The sequence below is a fragment of the Kogia breviceps genome, chromosome 11 (assembly GCF_026419965.1).
Source record: "Kogia breviceps isolate mKogBre1 chromosome 11, mKogBre1 haplotype 1, whole genome shotgun sequence".
Lineage (NCBI taxonomy): Eukaryota > Metazoa > Chordata > Mammalia > Artiodactyla > Physeteridae > Kogia > Kogia breviceps.
Genome location: NC_081320.1, coordinates 65,397,250 through 65,418,665, shown reverse-complemented (window position 1 = coordinate 65,418,665; position 21,416 = coordinate 65,397,250). Strand labels below are relative to the sequence as shown.

The 21,416-nt window shown below is 47.8% G+C and overlaps 1 protein-coding gene across 2 annotated transcripts in view; it reads right to left on the bottom strand.

The window, feature by feature from the left end:
• Nucleotides 1–21,416, bottom strand: part of ATP6V1E2 (ATPase H+ transporting V1 subunit E2) — a 143,960-nt gene that overhangs the window by 99,819 nt on the left and 22,725 nt on the right. The window lies entirely within an intron of this gene.

Here is a 21,416-nt window from a genome sequence, read left to right as displayed (position 1 = left end):
TGCCACTGTTCTTTCAGGAAGGTTAAGCATGATTAAAAGATGGGATTTTTTTCCACAGGGCACAGCAGAAAAACTAGGGCTCCCGCATTTTTAAGCTGTTTTGGCCAAGCCTTATTGCATAATTTAAAGTCTGTGACTTATTTAGATTTAATTAGCCAAAGGAACAGCAGCTGCAGGTTCATTAGTCAGTATTTATTAAGTGCTCCCAGAGGGCTTGTCCAAGGCTCTTAAGAGCCAAGTGGAGGATCAGCTTTGGACTTGCAAATTTCCTACACTTAAGTAGGAGGGTATCACAGATAGGGTCGGGAGGGGGGGCATTTTTATTCCTCAAGAACAAAGGGGTGGCATCAAAGGGCCTGGGGTCATGAGACAAATCCCACAAACAACTCTGGCATGAGTCAGTGATTTAGGGGCTCCTGGTGACAGGTACGATAACAGCGTGCAGGCTCATGGAAAATACAGAGCTATACAAATGAGAGGTGTTAGTAAAAGATGAGCAAAGAATGTGTAAGGATCACCGACCTGACTTTAAGAACTGGGAGAAGTGGAGAGGCTCAGAATCGGCTCCAGAGTCTGTGAGGCCCAGTGCAAAAGGACAATGCAGGAGGGTGTCTTGCTCAAGAACTATTGAGAATTCCAAGGTGGTGACAGCAGAGCCTGAAACTAAGTGTGAGGTCTTCCTGAGCGCAGGGTCCCCCTGAGCATGGGGCCCGGTGCCAATGCCGTGGCAGTCCGCCCATGAGGCCAGCCCTCGAGGTGGATGAAGGAGACCCTCTGGGGTGGGGGGCTTTTGTGGATCCCCTCAAATCCCATCCTGGTCCTCGGCACCCCATCAGCTGGAGGAAGGGGAGCAGGTGCTATGCATTTTGAAAGGGGGTGGGGACCACGGGAGCAGGCCCAGCAGTGGAGATGCTGAGTCTGGTGGCCTGGGGGGACAAAAGGTCCCCTCCCAGGCAATGCGGGGGTGCCCCTCGTACACCCACCAGCTCTGGAAGCAGAGTCTGGCTGAGCGGGAGGCACCTCTTGGTGTGCAGGTCACGCCCCAGGCTTGCAGCTGCTAATCCCAGGGCTAACAGAAGCATAGAGCTCTCCAACTCTTGGCGTTTCCCCTCCCTCCTGGCTTCTGCCCCAGCCCCATTCAGCTGCCCCTTTTTCTCTGGGCTAGAAAATCCCAAAATAGGAGAATAAAGCTACACTTTTTACTCTCATGAGCCTCATTTGTATCAAATGACACAGTCACTTTGCCGCAAACTTTTCATCAAAGGAGCCTTTGTAGGGTCCTGGGGCAGGAAAGCAGGCCTTGGAAGACAGCCACCAGGAAGCCGGGCAGAAAGTGCTGAGCAAGGCAACCCTTAGTTTAGGCAGGGTGGGGGGGGGGGGAGGCGGGGGAGGGCGGTCTCAGACATTCTCTACCATGGACTCGCTCTCCTCCCAGCATTCTCTTTGACCAGGAGATGCCAGAGCAGCTAATTGTGTGCTGCAGGGACCAACCCACTCCCAGGCGCTCAATCAGTGCTTGGAGCAAATGAATGAACAAGCCAATGAACTAAAGGATACACTAGACCACCTGAGAGAGGATCCCGAGCTCAAGCCTCTGTGAAGATGTGCTGGAGAGGAGAGAAGGGAGCACACGCTTCCCCAGTACCTACTGGATATTCTGCCCCGTGCAACACACTTTATGTCAACTCATCTCATCCCACGGCCACCCCCTCAGGGAGTACTATTAACCATCCTCACTTTGCAGATGAGAACGAGACTCAGAGAGGTTCAGGAGTTGCCTGAGCTCCCTCAGCAAGAAGGCGGCAGAGACCAAGTGTGGCGCAGAGCTGAAAGTTGCTTTAAAGAAAGCTAAGAAATCTATGTCTCATTTATTTGTATTTGTGAATGAAGATTCAGAGCTGCTTTGATAGCGTATGTGAAGAGTACTGTTACTGTATTTCACATGGTATTATGCGGTCCGCTGTGTCTCTCTATATTGTGCACACCTACGGGTAGCGGCTTCAAAGGTACTTGGCTTCAAAATCTACCGTTTCATTCCACCCACTCTCTCCCTTCCTCCCACCAAAGGCTGTGGAGGGAAATGTCTCTGAGAGGGAACAAGGACCTAAGTCCTCACTCACTAGCCCAGGAACTCCACACACCTGCCATTTTCTTGGCGAGAGGGAGATCCATACTCAAAGCCCTTGATAGCTTCCTCTGGACCCCACCCAACATCCTCTGCTGGGTTCATCCGGTCTTGTGAGTGGGTCTGTAACTGGCCTGGGCGGTCTTCCCTCTTGAATCAGCCATGCCTGGCTCATCCTGAAGACCTGGATACTATGGCAGGTGTATGAAAGGGAAGTGGTCGGACCCAGACAGAAATCTTACAGTTCACTCTCACTGCCTTCACTTCTGGACAATTTCTGTATCCTCACATATACAAAGGCTCCCCTGGTATCAGAGCTGGCCCGAGTGGGCTCCTAGAAAACAATGAGCTTTGGTTGGAAGACTCTGGAAGCACAGAGAAGTGCAGAAAGCCCACCTGCTTTCAGATATCAGACTAATATCGGTGGAACTCCAGACGGCTGCTCTAAGCAAACCACACACTGCAGGACCATCCTGATTCTCAAAACGGATCACCTAGGGTGGGAGTCAAAAACTGGGATGCCAGAAGGACCCAGGTGGGGCAGGTGAAAGAGGGGAGCTGGCCAGGTGTAGCTAACAAGAAAGGAAGAGCCAGTGTAAAAAAGGCAGCCCCCCCCTCTCCTCCCTCCCTCCCATTTCCACCGTGTGAGGATGCATGCCCCCTGTCTAGTTGCTCAAGGGCATCCAGGAATCCAGTCTTTTTATGTGTTGGTTCCATCTTTTAACTGTTGGTTCCATCTTTTTAAGCACTCTATGGACCTAACAAAAGTCTGTGGGCCTACCAGTTCACAAACTTTGAACTTGAGATGTGATTTCCCTTATGATAGAGTCTTCTTTTTCACTCAGAGACATGCTGGGGGATTTCTTCAAACAGAAAACACTCCTAGTTACGAAAATAGAACGTGATTCACTCTAGCACCACGTTTAAGCACAGAAGCAGCAGTAAAGCATGCTTCTTCCCTTCACAAATAGCCTCAACCTTGAGGTGTTTCAAGAGACAGATCTCTTAATGCATTTCAAATCAGGTTAGAGTGGCAAAAATCCAATTTTCATACAACTTCTTGAAGGAAGATGGGAATTTGGCTCAGGACTGGATCAGAGTTAAAGAAGGGGCAAGGCAGGGGCCTGGGGGGTGGGGAAATGAGGCAAGAGAGTGTGTTGAGGGTAGAGGGCAAAGCTGGGTGCCCTCACTGAGAGACGTGGAGAGAGGCTGGCAACAGCTCTGTGAAGTTGGTGAGACAGAGAGGTGGGTCCCAGGGATCGGAGCCAACTGGAGAGGGAAAGAGGATGAGGGAGCATCAATAGTTGCCATGGCGACAAAGGAATAAGGAAAGGGGGGGAAAGAGTGAGGGGGGAAATCTCAGAGAAGAGCTGTATTGTGCTGCTATAACCAGCTCTCTACTCTCCACCCAGGATCCCTGCCTATGACTCCCTGGGCCCTCTGCCACCTCCCCCACCTGACTCCATTCATCCCTGGCATGGATAAAGTACTATGAAATTACGTCAAGGACATTTAGATCATATACATGGGTGGTCTGGACAGATACCTACTTACAGTGCATCTGGGTCTCCAAAAGGCCTCTTGAATTCAAAAATATTTTCTCCACTGTCCTGCTATATAAAGCTTACAATTCTACTATCAGGGCAAAATTTCCTGGACTAAGTATTTGTTCATGTTCAATAACAAACCCTCCTTAGGAACAGTAATATCGTGGATATTAACTTCTAGAATCTCAGAAATTAATTTATCACACGTAGCAGGGATCTCGGCTTCAGCCTACGAATGTCCACTACTAGGATTCAGGCATATCTAAACATGTATGATAAATTAGTAGGGCAGATCCCAGACAGGCCAGTTCATAGGATGGTTCCAGTGACATCTGCTATGTGTGTTCAATGTTCATTTCCCCTTGATTTTCTTCTGGGGAACTCCTTGTTCATCAATCTTTGTCCATGAGGTTCAAGTGGGCTGACTTCCAATCAAGGGTGGACCCAAGACCCAGAACTGGCGAATCAGAGCATTCCATCTCCTGGCCAAAGGATTGGTTCTGGTGTGGACACATGACCCAAGCCTAACCAATGAGTCTCAGATTTAGGACTTTTGCTGGAACTCCTGGGAAAGATAAACTCTCCACTGGGTACTAAGCAAGGAGAATAAATGTCCAGAGCTACTGGAGGCTGTCTTGTTCCACTTGGGGAAGGCCTCACTGAGAATAACGCTGACGTGAAGAAAAGCAAAGCCAAGAAGAGATGAGAAGACTCAGGGAAGGAGAGGGAGGGAGGGAGGAGAAGGAGAGAGAATGAGTCCTTGTTGGCATGATTTGAGCCTCTGGATCCACCTGAAATAGAGACATCCCTAAGCTTCTCAGTTGCTATTAACTTGGATTTAAATTGTGTTTCTGTCACTTGGAACCAAGAGTTCTAAATCATGCAAGGGCTTTCCCATTTGGCTAAGGAGAAGAGGATTACATGAGTTGGAATGTGGGCTCAGCAATAGCTAATGGAGGTGATTTGGCACCTGTTCCCAGCCTGTCCTCTGGAGAAAGCCATGGGGATGAACCTAAACAAGGGAGTGTGAGAGACATGGGGAGAAGTGGAGCTATTAGAAGCATCCATGAGAACCCACATGTGGAAAGGGAGCCATTTATCCACTTCTGGAGGGAAAACAGCCCTGCTCTGGCCCCATGAGGGGTTGAGGTATTGATGTCTGTACCAAGGGAAATGGTGGTAGGGCCTTGCTGAGAGGGGATGCCAGTGGGAAACCACAGACAAGCATAGTCTGTACACTCACAAAAGGCTCCACGAAGAGACCATGAAAGGTCTGGAAGCAACCCAAGTGTCCATCAACTGATGGGTGGATAACTACCGTGTGAAAGAGCCATACAATGGAATATTATTTGGCAATAAAAAGGAATGAAGGGGATTCCCTGGTGGTGCAGTGGTTAAGAATCTGCCTGCCAGTGTAGGGGACACGGGTTTGAGCCCTGATCCGGGAAGATCCCACATGCCACGGAGCAACTGGGCACGTGCGCTAGAACTACTGAGACTGCACTCTAGAGCCCACAAGCCACAACTATTGAGCCTACAGGCCTAGAGCCTGTGCTTCGCAACAAGAGAAGCCACCACAATGAGGAGCCCCCACTCACCGCAAGTAGAGAAAGCCCACACGCAGCAATGAAGACCCAATGCAGCCAAAAATAAATAAATAAATAAATAAAATTTATTTTTTTAAAAAAAGGAATGGAGCATTGATCCATGCTACCACATGGTTGAACCCTGAAAACATCATGCTAAGTAAAAGAAACCAAATCACGAAGGACTACATATTTTATAATTCCATTCACATGAAATGTCCAGAATATGCAAATTTCTAGAAACAGATTCATGGTTGCTTAGGGCTAGGGGAACAGAGGAATTGGGGGATGAGAGCTAGGGGTGCACAGTTTCCTTTAGGGTGATGAAATGTCCTAAAATTAAGGGTAGTGATGGTTGAAAAACTTGAATATGCTAAAAGCCATCTAATTGCACACTTTAAATGAGGAAATTGTATGGTATATAAATTATATCTCAATAAAGCTGTTACCCTCCAAAATGGCTCTTGATGTACCTGCCCAGTCTGCGTGTGGCAGGGGTAGGTGTGGGGGGTTGGCCTCCAGGAGGCCCAAGGCACATGATGTAGCTCCTGCTACTCTGGGAGAGTGTGTCCTTCAATCTGATAAGAGGGACCTCACTCTGGGCCAGCACTTTAAGAGGGCTCCCCTCTGATTCTTATCTGGACTCACCCCTCCCCACAGGGTAAAAAGTCTGTAGGGCCAAGGTGACATACCCACCACACTCACACCTTCCAAGAACATACCCTAGGCATACAGGACCAAGGAACTCCTTGCCCAGAAGGTCCCAAACCTGTTTCTCCAGCCTGCAGTCCTCTTCCCCAGGTCCATCCTCCCTCCACAGGGTAGACTGAAATGGTGGTGAGCATCAAAGAGGTGTGATTGGAACCTGGATATGTAGGCTGGATGCCCACATCAGGCCGCTCCAAGGGTGAGGCAGAGCTGGGGGGTGAAGGAGAAGGGGACAGGCCATGGGCCATGAATGCAGGGTGGCGGGGGGGTGCGTGCAATGGCCAGGTCTCCCCAAAACCACCATATTCCAGCATGGGGATCAGAGGAATATGAGCATTCTCAATTCAAACTTGACCTTCTAGGTCATCATGAAGATATAGTTTTCAAAATAGGAAGCTGGAACATTTAACAATTTGTTAGCTTGCTTTACAGTTGTAAGATAGGTAAACACATGGCTTGTGGACCTCCCTTTGTCCTCGTGCTCTGGACCCCCCTCAAATATAAAGATCTGATGCTGAGAGATGCTACACTTGAGAGAAATCTATCAGAGCTTTTCTTTCTAATGAATCCTGCTGTGGGGTTTCCCAGGTTGCGTTTACTAATTTAGGAAACAGTTCATAGATTCTTCTCTCCAGGCTAAAGAGAAAGCTGATACTTGGCTGCCCACAACCTTGAAGTTTAATGATTTCTCTCAACGTCTCCTCAGCTTAGCCCATGGCTTAGGCACGTAGTGAGGGGCAGGCTGGAGTGGAGACTGGGTGGTTCCCTGAGCCATACTAAGGAATCCGTGTCTGTCTGGTTCTCTTGTCTTCAGTCTTTTTCTTGTTGTTGTTGTTGCTTTAGGATATAATGTAATAGAGTTCAACTGGCAAGGAATTCTAGCAGAGGCTCATGGGAAACATCTGAGAGCAGGGCTGGGGCAGCCCAGAGAGTATCTGTTCATCCTTCCTCTGTATCTTCCTGATGGCCAAAAATTCTGGGGGATCCTGTGCCTTTAGGGTACAGACCTGCAAGACACATGGTCTCTGCCCTCCAAGAAGTTACCATCTGGCTGCAAAATAACACTGACACTGATCATTAAAACACAATATAAAAACCCCAAAATATAACTTAGGGTGTGACATAAAGCGTTTTCAAGACTAGAGATCATCTCGTCCAGAGTTTCTCCTTGGCACTGTTGACACTTTGGGCCACATTATTCTCTGCTTGGAGAGAGGGGGAGCTGTCCTGTGCATTGTAGGCTAGTTAGCAGCATTCCTGGCCTCTACTCATGAGATGCCAGTAACAGGCTCCCGGCCCCAGTTGTGACAATGAAAAATATCTCCAGACATTGCCAAATGTCCGGTGGGGGGTCAAAACTGCCCCCAGTTGAGAACCATTGCTCTAGTATAAATCCCACCCCCCGTCATTTCCAGTATAATTAATGTCTATAGACAGAGAATTGCAGGAAACCACATGAGGGGGAGATGATCGTGGGCTAGAGGAGCCTGGTTCTTGGAGGAGAAGGCAGCACCTGAGGCGGTCCGCAAGGGGTGGGTAGGGTTTGGCGAATCCAGCTAGAAGGACAGCACTCCAAGAGGGGAGACAGTATGCTCGAAGACAGAGAGGCTAGAACAAGCAGCGTGCCCCACATGGTTATGAGGTTGTGCAATGCCAAAAGGTGCCCAGTCGAGGGGACAAGTGGGCACTGAAATGCGGTCCACCCTCCCCTGGCCAAGCCATGCCCCTTGGCACTGGGCTGCATCAGTCTAGAGGAAGGGGAGAATTTTTCTTAGTACAGAGGTGTCTTGTGAGCCCCACCTAATATGCTCACGGTGCTGTACTGCCTAAAGAAGGCCTTTTTCTAATGACAAAAGTGCCACAGCAGCAAGCCAAGACCCCACGAATGAGCACGCCCTGGGATGGAGAGGATAGAGAGCCAGCAAAGTAACCAACCCTCTGTCAGGGACTGATGGGGACTCTAGCTTTCTTGGGCCCTTGTTGGTCCCACTATGCTCCTCTCCACTCTGATTTCTCTGTGGGGAGCCCCCTAGCCCCCCTGCTCTGCAGAGGCCCCACATGGAAGAATGAGAAGGAAGGTCTTTCAAGAGCTCAAAGTAGGTTGAACCAAAAGGAGAAGGAAAGCTCTAAGAGTCTGGGTCTGAGACAGACAGCAGCCAGTGTGCCTGGCTCAGATCCTTGCTGTTTCCATCCCCCCCCCTCAGAAAGACCCTACAGAGAGGCAGTCACCCCTCAGGGAGGTCGCCTCTGCCCAGAGCACCCTTCCTCCTACAAAGAGACCTTCAGACCCTGCAGGGACCCCTCGCCCCATCACCTTCCCTTTCTTTGCTCATCCATCCAGCAATGGACCAGCACAAACTAAGGTACAGGTGCTCTTGGGAATACATGAAGACCCTCCAAAGGGTACGTACTTTGGTGTAAATCATTTTAGGAGCCTCACATGACGAGTCCTCAACTTCCACAAGCGCTCTCTTATACAGCTGTCCTGTCTGAGAACATGGACGAGGGATGCTGCTTGATCTCCCTCTTGCTTCGCTTGCACCATCACCCTTCTCCCTCTTCCCAAAAGAAAGGCACACTACTTACCTGTCCCAAGTCTTCCCACAGCACATTGGCTTAGGGAAAAATGTATGGTGCAATGAAGGGACAGTCTAAATGCCACCATCCATGTGGAGAAAAGGGGTGACTAACGACTAGGCAAATCAACTAGCTTCCAATTCTCTGCTCTCATTCAAAGTGAAGGAGAAACTATTCTAGTTGTCAGCTGATAGGTTTTTAAAGATCTACCCATATAATCTTTGAGATTAACTCAAAAGGAGTTTATAAAACTGAGTGACACTGCTACAGCAAAACTCCTTACATTTCTTTGTACTTAGGTATGTGAAAAGATTTTTGAGCTCAGCTCTTGCACCTATTTAAAAAACAAAACAAAATAAAACAAATCGAATTAGTACTGAACCTTGACCCCTTCTAGCGATGAGTAATATTCATCCATGCATATATAAACTAATTGGGGTAGGGAAAAAAAGCTTCTTCTCATTAAGAGATGTATTTTCAATTAATCTTTATTTTTTATGCTTCCTTAGTAGCTATTAGATTTTCTAATAGCATTTGTTTTGATTAACTGTATATTAGTTGTCATGGTACAAATCCAGACAAAATATTCTGTAACATTTAGAATCTATGGTCACAAGAAATTTTAAAAATAAATTCATTTTATATATGTAGCTTGGTTGGAGAGAAGTATGATAGGGTGATGCATAAAAGATATGCAATCATAAAAATGTATTAGGATAAAATTCTGTAGGGAAAGTAGAAGGAAATATAAATTCAAGGAGGAAAAAGAGATGAAATTTTTCCAACTGTTAAGGCAGAATTTCATGTATTTTTAAAAAGGATTACAGTGGGTATCCAATCACTACAGTATTTCATTTAGAAACATTTTTCAGAGTACTGCAACACTTTTATCTTTAAATGTCAATATTATTTAAACAATGTAACTGTTTAAACTATGGAAAAATTTTGTGTGTTGGCTCCCAAAAATGTGCAAAGGTGTACAAATATTTTCAAAAAAGATTTTTGGAGTCTACAAGAAAAACATTTAGAGCACCAGGGTCACAGAGCTTGGCTCTTGCCTGCAAGGGGAGGGCCTACAATGAATGCAAAATCAGCACCTTTGAAGATTCCCTAAAGCTTGAGGGACCTGAGGTGCACCCTTAAAGCGTTGCCATGGGGGTGAGGGAATCTCACTATTGTGAAACTTGGCCAAGGAGCTCCCCCTTTGTCCTGTCAATATCTTCCTCCCTCATCTTTCTCTTCTCACTTGTTTTATTTGCAGCTTTCCTCCAAAATCCCATTCTCTCCGCTACAGATGCCCTGTCAGGTCAGTGTGAGATCTGTTCTGCTTTGTTGTGTCCTACCTCACCGGTCCTTTCTCCCAGAAGCCTTCGGGCGGGCAGTGTCCCCACCCACCCACCCCCAGTCTCGCTGGCCGCAGTCTAATACCCCATGTACACGTGCAGCACCCACCGCTTCCTCCAGTTTTCTCTTGCTTTGGGCTAGTCCTCACTCCCCAGCTAAGCCATAAGTTTTCTCATCTGTGTCTCCCAACCTCTCTTCTCAGCAGTAAGAGGCGGATAAAAAGAATTAAGCGCGATGAAATATGAACAGCGCCTGGCACCGAGCCTGGCCTGCAGCCAGAACTTGGCACCCAGCTACATTCAGCAAATACTTGCTAATCATGCTGTTGAATTTTCTCGCTGGCCAGTGACTACAGAAGTCTGGGCTTCCTAGCATCCCCCTGCTTCGCCCAGGGAACCAAAGAGAGTTCCCAAATCCCCAGGTCTCCTTTAGATAGCTTGCCAAGTAGGGGTGATGGAAATGCCTTGCCCCTCCCGCCACAGCTGCTGCCGCCAAGTCCGCTCTGGGTGCCCGAGCCCAGGCTGGTGGGGTGAAGGGGGTGGGGGGAGCCGGGAGCTATGAGGTCATACTCGGGTCACGTGACCGCTGCCGCATCTGTCAACTGTGGTACAATTACTAAGCCGGTCGGGGCTAGCGACATTCAAACCAGTTCTCTCATCCTCCTCCCTCTCCCAGGCTCTGGTCCCTTTCACACCAAGGGACCGTCTCAAAAGTCTAGGATCTTGAAGGAGTTGGCTTCCATATGCTACAATTTAAAGGGCTGGGATAGAAAGAAAGGGGGGCGGGGGGAAAGAAAAAAAAGTCCAAGACTGCACTTACTGCTGCTGCAGTTTGAAAACTGTGCTTAAGGTTCTTTAAAATCTTTTTCTGTCAAAGCAATTTGGCATATGTACTACAGAGTCTTTTAAAAATCCTCATACTCTAACCCATTAATTCCAGCTCTAGCATGCTTGTAAGGGAAGTAATCCAAACAGAGGCAAAGGTTTCGGGGACACGAAATTCACTGCTTGTTATTGAAATTAACAAACTATATAACGAAAGTGAATAGATTAGGGTATAAAAGAACAATAAAATATTGTTCAGTTGTTAAAAATGGTGATTTCCAAGAATCTTTCATGACATGGAAGATGTATGAAAAAATGACCACAGGGAGTATTTCCTGAGCACTTCCTATGTGCCAGATGTTCTGCTAAACGCTTTCTATGGATTGATTCTTACAACCTAAGTAGACAGATACTATTATTACCCCTCTTCTAAAAACTGTGGCCTAGAGAAGGAAGCTGCCTAAGGTTGACTAGCTAATTCAGTGTGAAAATTGAGGCTTAGCGGTTATCCAAAGGGTTTACCTAAATAAATGGCAGAGGCAGGATTTGAACTCATAGAATCTGAGTCTGGAGTCCAGTCTTTTAACCTCCATGCTCTTAACTGCCTGCCCAGTAGTAACTAGCAAGAAATCAGTTTGAACACTGCACACACACCATCAGGCCAGTAATATGTATACACACATGTGCCCCTACACACAATATATGAGTAGCAAAAGAGTGGAAGGACAGACACCCACATTTTCACACTGGTATCTGTCAGTGGTACAATTACCAGTGATTTAAGTTCTCTTTATACTACTCTAAATCTTTTAAATTAATACAATGTATATGTATTAATTTAACAAGTAGACAAAATGTTAAATACAGACTGATTCCACTAGAGAGCCATGTGCTAATTATGGGATTATTTATTATAAGGAAAACTTGAAAGTAGCCCAAGTGTCAATTATTGTTTGAATAGCTAAATGAATTATAAAACATATTAGGTGCAATAATTTTCAGGCATTGAAAATGAAGGATACAAAGATCAAGTGATACCATCATGTGAAAAATCAAGGTACAAAATGATAGGCATATTATGCACAATCATTTGAAAATATTACTGTAAAATATGAAAGAAAAGAGAAAAAGATAACTATATCAGGATAAAATTATATGTGATTTTTAAACTTTTCTGAACTTCTATAATATCTTTTATTTCTTGTATACTAATAAAAATATTTTCATTGAGTTAAGGTTCCATATCAAAATTAGCATGCAGCACATGGGAATCTTTTTTGCCTTTTTAGAATGCTTTGTTTTATCTCATTTCATTGACAAAACACCCCAATGAGAATACTGTAGGCACTTTCTTATCCATTAAGAAAAGTTAAGGCACTGAAATGGTGAATGAGTTACTTGGAGTAAACCAGCAAATGCATGGCAACCCCTGGGACAAGAACCCAGGCTTGCAATCTCCTACCTCAGAACTCTGGCCTATAAACCACACGAATTCCTTTCTGTGAAGGGCTGCATGGTGCTGCCTAGAGAATACAAACTATTACAAGACTCCAAACTCTGAGATCCAAGTGTATATTCTCTCAATGAGCAAGAGCCTGGAGGCAGGGAGCATGCATTGCCCTATTTCTGCTCTTTGTCTTCAGAGTGAGAATGTCTAAGGCCCAAGACTTCCCCCGTCCCTCCAAACCCCTCCACACACACACACTCTCTACACACACAGCCAACCATGTCCCCAAAAGCAGGCCACCTGGGAACATGCCTTGCTCTTGGATGGAGAGAGAGGCCAGTAGATGTGCAGTGTATCCTCCCCGACACTCTTTAGTGTACAACCTTGCCCACGGCCCCCACAGGAGAAGGATCAGGGGCCCTACAGGCCAGCATGTGTCAAAGGTCAGTCTCAAACTAGGTAGGCACCAGACAAGCAAGCCTAGAAAGAAAGATCAGGACATACAGACAACCAACAGGCACATGAGAAGATGCTCAACGTCACTAATTATTAGAAAAATGCCAATCAAAACTACAGTGAGGTATCACCTCACACCGGTCAGAATGGCCATCGTCAAAATGCCTACAAATAACAAATGCTGGAGAGTGTGTGGAGAAAAGGGAACCCTCCTACAGGATCGGTGAGAATGTAAATTGATGCAGCCACTATGGAGAACAGTATGGAGGTTCCTTAAAAAACTGAAAATAGAGCTACCATATGATTCAGCAATGCCTTGCCTGGGCATATATCCAGAAAAGACAAAACTCTAGTTCGAAAAGATACGTGCACCCCAATGTTCATAGCAGCACTAGTTACAATAGCCAAGATATGGAAGCAACCTAAATGTCATCTACAGATGAATGGATAAGAGATGTAGTGTGTGTGTGTGTGTGTGTGTGTGTGTATGTGTGTGTGTATACACACACACACACACACAATGGAATATAAACCATAAAAAAGAATGAAATAATGCCATTTGCAGCAACATGGATGGACCTAGAGATTATACCAAGTAAGTCAGACAGAAAAAGACAAATATCATATGATACAATTGAATTTATTTACAAAACAGAAATAGACTCACAGACATAGAAAACCAACATATGGCTACCAAACGGGAAAGGGGGGATAGGGATAAATTAGGAGTTTGGGATTAACATATACATACTGCTATATATAAAACAGGTAAGCAACAAGGACCTACTGTATAGCACAGGGAACTATACTCAGTATCTTGCAATAACCTATAATGGAAAAGAATCTGAAAAAGGAAATATATATGTGTATATTATATACATATATATAATACTGAATCTCTTTGCTGTACACCTGAAACTAACACAACATTGTAAATCAACTATACTTCAGTCAAAAAAAGAGAGAGAGGTCAGAAGAGGTCAAGTGTCAGCAACAGTGGGTGAAGCCAGCAGTGGGGAGCTGGGGGGCTGAGGAACCCCAAGGAACTGGGTCATCAGGCCCTGGTCCCTCATGTAACAGAAGGAGATGTGACTTGACAGGATCACAAGACAGCCAGACAGAGTAGAAGTAAACCCAATCCAAAGTCCAAAGGAACCAGTCAAAGGCCAGGCCCAAACTCCACAGAGCCAGGCTTCATTCATTCATTCAAGATATAACCAGTGCCATTCCTGCTTACCAGGTCTTCCTGATGTCATGCGTCCAGAGCCAGTACCCTGTCCCCAATCCACCCCCTTCCCGGGGGATCAGGTGACTCCCATGACTCAAGAAGAAAAAGAAGTCACAAGCAAGGGAGAAGCTACCCATCCAGAGAAACAAATCCAAACTTCAAAGCATGGAAAACAAACCAATGGGTTGAGGCCAGGGGCATGACAAGTCCAAGGATTCCAGAGCCCAGTGAGGAAAGCTTCCAGGAGGAAGAGTCAGGAAGAGGTATGACTTGAGTGGTACAGAAGGATAGGTGTGCTATAAAGAGCTAAAAGAAAACCAAAAGATTCCATAGGTATGGTAATGCACAAGAAGTTAAGAGGGGGAGGGAAGCCTAGGTTTACAAATCCTGTTGGCAGGGGAGGGTCCCTAGTAAGGAGAAAGGGAGGTGGAAGTGCTTGGATAGGGTAATTTCTGTAAACAGTACATTTAAGTGTTTGCCCTCAACTTGGAGCGGAAAGCATGAGATACAGGAATATTAGCAGTTCCTGCTACTGAAGACAAAGGTAAAGGTAATGGTACTTTGTGTAAGGAAAAGGGATGCCATTGGCCCTAAATGCTGTTTACAAAGGGCTTTTCAGGGAAAAAAAAAAAAGTCTTGCCTATAAAGAGACCTGTCCTTTGGTCTGAGCTGATGATGACTGCGTGTTTGTTTTCCTATTTCCATGGGATCTGTGGGGTTTCTTTTGAGCAAAGGAGAGGGGCAAATGCTGTGTTGGGGACCTAACAGAGAAGCAGGGACACAGTAAAATGAGGTCATGTCCCTTCCACGCTTGCAAGCCCTAAGTGGCTTCCCATTGTACTTAGAATAAATCCAGATCCCTTTAAGTGCCGCCCACAAGACCCCTGGGATCTGGCCCTGCCCCTTCTGTCTCACCTTCACTCGCTTGGTGAAGCCCCACTGACCTCCTTTCTGCTCCTCAAGCCAGCAGAGCTTCCTCTGCCTGGTGCCTCACACTGGGGTTCCCTCTGCTCAGAACGTCCTTCCCTTCTGCCCCCTTCCCCCCACCCTGCTGTTTGTGTGGATGCCTCCTTCTCCTGCCTTAGGTGCACAGGGCCCTACCTGAGCAGAGGCCACCAAAGGCCTCCCTGCCCACAACATTTTACTTCTGCATAGCACTTATATCAACCGAAGTCACCAGTTGTCTACTTGCTCAGTGTAGCGAGTGTCCCCTCCTGAACCCTCAGCCCTCTCACTTGTGCCTGCCATCCCCATCAGCGGGTTCCTTTGTAAAAGCTGGGGTCTTAACTGCCCTGTTCACTGAAAGGGATGCGGTGCCAGGCAGAGCGCCTGACATTGGTAACCAGCCAATCAATATTTGTGGAATGAATGAATGAATGAATAAGAGGTCTGCTGATGTGAATGTAACGGAGTGAAAACCCAGAGCTCAAATTCCAAAGGAGAAAATAAGAATCTTGACACACTCCCTATTGCTTCCCTTTCTCCAACTGAGCCCCAGTGCAACTTGCTTCCACTTTCTCCTCTCCTCCCTCCCTCCCTCTCTTCTTTCTTCTACAGAGGTTCTCGAGCACCTGCTCTGGCAGGTGCTGTATGGTGGGCCCACCTTCTCACCCACTCTGCTCCCCAACATGCCCCCGGGGCCCTAACCTCATCCAGGACCCCAGTCTATCCCTGGGCCCTCTCAAGCCACATCCCTTATTCAGTCACCCCCCCAGGACCTCTTCTCTGTAGACCTTCATTGTGACTGAGCCCTGAGGACAGAACACCCCGGGAAAGAGAAATGAAGGATTCACCACGGAACCAGCTACAGCCTTGTATTTGCTAACATATTTGTCCTGCTGGGAGCCAAAGTTTTGGAGCTTTTATACATTAAGCTTTTCATAAAAATGAACGACAACAACCCAGTCTTGTCAGGTTTTTTGTTTGCAGTCCCAAGGGTCTTATTAGCTGGCTATGACCCAGGACTGCTTCCTTGCTTCCTTTGAGCCTCAGATTCAAATGAACATTTGGCTTTCAAGATCTCTTCAAGGTCTAAATCTTGTGTGATCTTCGGGATGTGAATCCACTCAGGCTTGGTAACAGCCAGGAGTCATCAAACATCACCCTCTCTGGGCTCATCTCCCAGTGACAAAAAAAACATGTGCCCAATTCCAGCACTCCACGGGTGTGCAGGAGGAGGTGGTGAGCTGGGCCAAGGGTCTGCCAAGACCCTCTCTGAGCTTGGGATCCCTTCTGCTGTGTCTGCGGAGAGAATGGAGTAGCCTGCCTTCCAGTGAAAGGGGTCCCGTCCTGCAGGAAAGGACCACGGGGCGAGCTGTGAGGTTGTGTGGGAAAGCTGGGGTGTTGTGAGAAAGTGAGCGTCTATCATGCTTTAGAACAGAGCTTAGGAAGGTGAGGGTGGGAGGAGAGATTCAGCCTTTCCCAGCGTTGTGAATCACCAGGCATGATGTCAGAAAGGAGGTAATGAACTGGGAGAGTACAGAGAAGGAGACAGGGGAGGGCAGAGGAAGGGGGCAAAGACTTGAGTATCTCCCTGGGGAGTTCAGTGAGGGGCTGCACTGGTTCCCAGAGCCATGCAGGTTGCGGTTGGCCCAGCATAGGTCTGCTGACCCCCTTCCAGGGATCTCGGGACCCTAGGGACAGAGAGGAAGCCCTGCAGCATTTTCTGAGGTTCTAGCGCGTGCTCCAAGTATCCTTTCCATTTCTGGCTCTCCAGGCAGCTCAGGATCGGAATTAAATCTACATTCTCCCTCCACCAAGTTATCTTTGCCGACAGCCTTCCTGAGGGGGGCGGGGGGGTGGCTGGCGTCAGTGAGGGGCAGGGCCTGGCCGCCCGATGTTCAGTTTCCCCCAGCCCTCCCCGGGCAGGGAGTGAGCCTGCAGAAGCAACCTCGCCATAAGACTGCCTGGGTCTGTGTCAGCAGCAAACAGCTTCCCTTGCACCTCGGGAGGAAGTGTTAATGAGGAGAGCCGTGGGGAAGGGTTGTGCCTGCCTGCGGTTGTAACAGTTTGCTCCTTTTGGCTCATGGGGACTGAGGAACTGACACAAGGAACACGCCTTCTTGAGGGTAAGACAGTTAACGCTAATAAAGAATGTGTGTACGTTTGTACCAGCCAACTAACATAAAGGGCCCAGTGCAAACATTTCTAAAGCAAAGATCCCGACAGGACTGCAGCTGCCAGAAGGGACAGGATGGTGACCAGCAGCCTACCCCCAGGTCTACGGTGGCACTAGGAGCTACAGAAAGGTGAGGGCTAAGATTTGCCTCTCCATGGCTGAAGCCCCTAAGGACGACCCAGCCTATCCACAGCCTCCTGCCTTCACACCCAGGTCCAAAGCAAACCCCCTCCCATCTGTTTCCCAGGGACGGAAGGGATCCAATAAGCCCTGACTGAAGTGAGTCCTGCTTGAGTTCAGGCTCTACCCATCTGCTGCCTTCCCCCCAGGAGCAGTAGAGAGGGATTTTCTTGTCAAGAACCATCGCTGGGCTACAGGGCGGGCATCCGTCCACTGGTCCTCACCTCACATAACTGCCCTTTTCTATGGCACAATCCATGGTTGAAGAGAAAGCCTCCATCCAGAAACCAGAGCCAGGCCAGGAATGAAGAATGTAACAAACGTAAATGTCTGTTCGGACCCTACTACGTGCACACCCAGCGTCAGCACTAAAAGAACAAGGCAGCAGGGACCACAGAGAAGAATGAAGACACAGTCCCTACCAACAAAGATCTGTGTCGAAAAAGATGGGCCGAGTAGACAAAGCAGCTGACATAAGGGCAGGCTTGGTTCACCACCAGTTTTTGTTTTGCTGATGGGACATTGTGAGGGTGGAGACTGGAACCCACGGGGTTGAGAGGCTGAGGAGGAGGAGGCTGGAGAGAAAGAGTATCGGGCAGCTCTGGGAGAGAGACAAGTTTGGGAAAACAGAGAGGTGTTGAAGTGCGACTGGGGGAAATTTTGTCCCCCATGTACTATGTAAAGCTCTCCTCAACTTGCCCAAAAACCTTTCATTAAAACTATTTTGCAGGGGAGATGAATTAATCTCAATTTGGGGGACATGAATTATTGTCGGGGGCCCCAATAACGGATTGAGGCCAGCTCTGAGGGCCAGACCTGGGGTGGACCAGGGGGCTAGACACTCCTGGCTTATACAGCTTGAAGTGGGGTTCAAGTTCCCAGAATGGGAGGTGGCTGGGGGCTCAGGCAAGTGGGAAGGAAATGCTTTGCTGGGCCTGGAATGATGGCTGGGAGAGAAAGGGGGGGGCTCTGAGGGGAAGTCCAGGGGGGCTTGTAAGATGGTGTGAAACCGTGATGGAAAGCCTCAAGCCCTGGACAAGTGAAAGGATTTATTGAGGTGGAAGGCAGGGAGGTGGGAGCGGATAGGACACAGGTCACTGATTCTGATCTCTTCCAGCCTGTGTATCAAAGAAGTTGACCTACCTCATCAAAAAGCTGGGGAGACTGTCATCTCTCACCTGGGCTGATAAACAGTTCCCCAACCGGGCTCCTGCCTTCAGTGTCTCCCTCCCTCCAATGTCTCCTCCACATACAGTGGCACTAGAATAATCTTTTAAAAGTCCAGCTCTCAGGGACTTCCCTGGCGGTTCAGTGGTTAAGACTCTGTGCTTCCAGTGCAGGAGGGGGTGTGGGTTCAATCCCTGGTTGGGCAACTAAGATCCCGCATGCTGTGTGGTGCAGCCAAAAAACTTAAAAATAAATAAATAAATAAAGTCCTTCAATGACCCTGCATCACCTACACGCCCCCCCCCCCCCCGATTTCATCTAATTCCTGAGCAGGGCAGGAAGCACACGTAATCAGGCTTTGTCCATCTTTCCAGCCGCATCCACGTCACTTCCCTTCGCCCCTCACACTCCATCACACTGAACTACACACAGGTCCTCAAACACAACTTGCTTTTTCACACCTCAGGGCCTTTGCATATGCTCTCCCTACCCCATCCCCCACCTCTGCCTGAAGTTCTTTCCCCAGCTCAACTGCCAACACCCCGGAGCGTTCTGTGAACCTCTCTGTCTACTGTATTTCCACAGTACACTGAATACAGCACTTCACGTTGTATCATCACCATGTTATCATCTGTGTATGTGTCTATAATTAGTGAAAGGACAGGACCAGATGGTATTCTTTGCAGCCCAGGAGCTAGCACAGCACCTAGCTCATTGCTGGCATTCAGAAATTTTTCAATGAATGAGTCAATTCACAACTCAAAAGGGCCCACAAAGAAGACACCCTTTAAGGAGTCTGTCCAGCTGACAAAGAGCCCTTTTTCTCTTAGAACTGCCCCAGACACCAACTGGACTGTAGGTGGACATCTAATCTGAACTGGGCCAAATGAATTCCTTCTAAGAAAAGAGGAACTGACTCCAAGAAAAGCACATTTGTTTCTGGAACTACAACATGAAAACTCTGGGGACCAGGCAAACTCCACCATTTAAAATGGACAGTAGAGGACTTCGCTGGTGGTGCAAGAATCAGCCTGCCAGTGCAGGGAACATGGGTTCAATCCCTGGTCTGTGAAGATCCCACATGCTGCGGAGCAACTAAGCCCATGTGCCACAACTACTGAGCCCACGTGCCACAACTACTGAAGCCCACGTGCTCTAGGGTCTGTGTGCTGCAACTACTGAGCCCGTGTGCTGCAACTTCTGAAGCCCATGCACCTAGAGCCCGTGCTCCACACCAGGAGAAGCCATTGCAGTGAGAAGCCTGCACACTGCAAAGAAGAGTAGTCCCGCTCGCCGCAACTAGAGAAAGCCCACGTGCAGCGACGAAGACCCAATACTGCCAAAAGAAAAAAATGATAAAATAAAAAAAGAGTATCAGTCCTTACGTTTAAAAAATAATTATAATAAAAAAATAAAATGGACAGTAGAAAAAGTCACTCCTTAAACAGGAAAATGAACTAGCCATCTAGAGGACATCAGAAAGCTTTCTGATGCCCAGTTCCAGCCCTCCCCTGAGACCATGACAGATTCCTGCCCCCAGCTTCTGTGAGACACCCCTGTTTACTAATAACCTGCCTCCTACTCTGTGTTTGAGCTTCCTGGGATTTCTGTTCCTTATAAATTCCTGACCACTCAAGCCAACCTTTGCCCTTGGCAGAGTTGCCTGAGGTTCTTTTCTTCAAAAAACGTCTATTTTATTTTTTTAAAAAATTCATTTTATTTACTTATTTATGGCTGTGTTGGGTCTTCATTTCTGTGCGAGGGCTTTCTCTAGTTGTGTCAAGTGGGGCCACTCTTCATCGCGGTGCGCGGGCCTCTCACTATCGCGGCCTCTCCCGATGTGGAGCACAGGCTCCAGACACGCAGGCTCAGTGTGGCTCGCAGGCCCAGTTGCTCCGCGGCATGTGGGATCTTCCCAGACCAGGGCTCGAACCCGTGTCCCCTGCATTGGCAGGCGGATTCTCAACCACTGCGCCACCAGGGAAGCCCAAAAAACTTCTATTTTAATACATAAATCACACTCGGGCATAAATTAGGCTTTAAATCACCATACACATGCAGAACCAGCTACATAATTTATGGGGCCCAGTGTAAATAAAATGAAACTGTGGAATCCTTTGTTCAAAAAGTACAGTCAGGGGCTTCCCTGGTGGCGCAGTGATTGAGAGTCCGCCTGGCAATGCAGGGCACACGGGTTCGTGCCCCGGTCCGGGAAGATCCCACATGCCGCGGAGCAGCTAGGCCCGTGACCCATGGCCACTGAGCCTGCGCGTCCGGAGCCGGTGCTCCGCAACGGGAGAGGCCACAACAGTGAGAGGCCCGCGTATCGAAAAAAAAAAAAAAAAAAAAAAAAAAAGTACAGTTAAAGGTACCAAAATACTTATAAAGCTTTTTTTTTCTTCTGCAGTCTCTCTTTTGGCTTGTCATGGTGTTTATTTGCTATTTAATGTCTAAGTAAATAAAAATTACAATATAAAATCCTTAGCATGAATTTTATCATTTATCTTTATATTGTGCAATGCCCATATAGAGAATCACCACAATGACTGTATTTCTTGGCTTCTCCCAGAAGATGCATCCAGCTGGCCACAAGAGATGAGCCCAAGTCCCCCCCAGACACTGAGTTGTCTAATGGAGAACTCCATCAGGCACAGGATACTACAGGGCAAGTGCAGACCCTTATAAGCTCCTGAAGATCCCTCCCCAAGACTCAGGCCCAGCAACCTTGACAACTGCTGGGCCCTCCTTCCCACCAGCCCCCAGTTCTATGTGTTGTACCGAGGCTGGGGTCAGGGAAGCCAAGCCAGGCATTTCCCATTCCAAGAGGCTGGCTGATCCAATCCACGGGAGACAGGTGAACCCCAGGGTCTTTAAACCTCCACACTGAGATGTGCCCAGTATCTGGTGGGTGAGAGACCCACGCTCACCAAGTCACCTCCTGAACGTGCCATGGAGCTGCCAACCTGAGCAGAGATGGCCACCATTATGCCCAGCCCTAAGATTCTACGGAGCATACAGACCCTCTCTGCATGCACACTGGGCAGAGGGAAGCAATGTGCACTAGTTGAGAGAAGGGAAGGCAGGGTCTTAGAGCACCAGGGCGCTGGGA